Source organism: Macaca mulatta, chromosome 19 (assembly GCF_049350105.2).
Source record: "Macaca mulatta isolate MMU2019108-1 chromosome 19, T2T-MMU8v2.0, whole genome shotgun sequence".
Classification (NCBI taxonomy): Eukaryota; Metazoa; Chordata; class Mammalia; order Primates; family Cercopithecidae; genus Macaca; species Macaca mulatta.
The window spans coordinates 19,457,396-19,458,927 of NC_133424.1; positions in this window are offsets into that span (position 1 = coordinate 19,457,396).

Below are 1,532 nucleotides of genomic sequence, written 5' to 3' on the forward strand. Positions count from 1 at the left end.
TTACAGGCGCCTGCTACCACACCCAGCTAATTTTTGTATTTTCAGTAGAGACAGGGTTTCGCCATGTTGGCCAGGCTGGACTCGAACTCCTGACCTCAAGTGATTTGCCCATCTTGGCCTCCCAGTGCTGGGATTACAGGCATGAGCCACTGCACATGGCCCCACTCCTTATTCTTGAATGTGGACTCCATATGGACTGGGGGCCTACCGTGTGGGGGGCATGAGGCCTGGCCTGGCCGATAGTTCAGGTCCAGCTGGAGGCCAGAGATGTGACTAACGCCACAACCTGCCTGGCAGGCAGAGGGGGACAAGGGGGATATGCTCTCATAGGTCCAGCCAGGCCTGCGGGGCAGCCGTGGACAGTCGCAGTCACCTCCCTCCACCCTCTCAGCCAGCATTATCTGGTCACCATGGCGCCCATCGGTCATGGGAGAGGCGCCACCCACCCACCCACTGGCCCCAGCTCAGCCTCAAATTTCTTTTTGGCGGGTCCAGCCAGGAGGCTGCCAATGGGTGGGTGCAGGGCAGGAATGGAAGGCGGCTCTGCTGGCAGCTGGGGACCAGGCACCCAAGGCTGGGCGGAGGTCAATCTTGAGGCCAGTGCCCCCGCACCCACCCCAAGGTCTCCTCCCTCCAGGAAGCTCGGCCTGGACCCCTCCTAATGTCCCTGCCCAGGGAGTCCTCTTTTGCCACTTCCCTCCCCTACCAGGCTGGGGGTGGGGTCGCTTGCTGTCCTGCCCCGGCAACGGGAGACAGGGTCCGGTTTCAAATGAATAGGCCTGGGTGGGGCTTGGGGAAACCCTGGGAGATAAGCCCAGGCCAGGTTCAGAGGTCAAAGGGCATGCATCCCCATTCAGCGCCCCTTGACCTCACAGCCCTGTGCCACCAAGGAACCTCTGCGCCAGTCATGCCCACTGCTGGGGTGCCTGTCCCCCCAGAACTTAGCCTGGCAGCTCCTTTTTGTTGTTCGGGTAGACACAGCTCAATGGTGACTTCATCTGGGAGGCTCCAGTCAGCCGTGCTGCCACCCACCCACCTCCCTCCCTATGGTGCAGCCACCTCTCATCGCAGCTGGTTGCTTGGCCCCGGGGCCCCGGCCACAGCAGGGCTCTGCCTTGGAGGAGGGTTTCCTGGGGTTAATGCTGACCCCGCAGGGCCCCTCCGGCTTTGCTGAGCTGAGGCCTGAGTGCTTCCTGCCCTGGCTCCCGCTACCTCCAGACCACTCAGGGGTTCTCATTTTGAATCTTGGTGCCCCTCATGATAGTGGCATGACCGCTCTGTGCCTCAGTTTCCCCTGATGCCAACCTGGGCTGCTCAGTGGCCTCTCGGGGCCAGGGTGAAGTGTGGGGACAGGGCTGTGCTGCCTCTGGCTTGGCAGGAGCAGGTTGTGGCTGTGTGAGGGGCGGGGTGGGGGTCTGCACAGCTGCTGCTCGTCACAGACCCTGGTCTCCGGGAACAGCCCTGGGGGCCAGTGCCCCGGGACTCTCCCTGAGCGTCAGCCCCCACACCCCCCAGCAAAGTGGCCAGAGCAC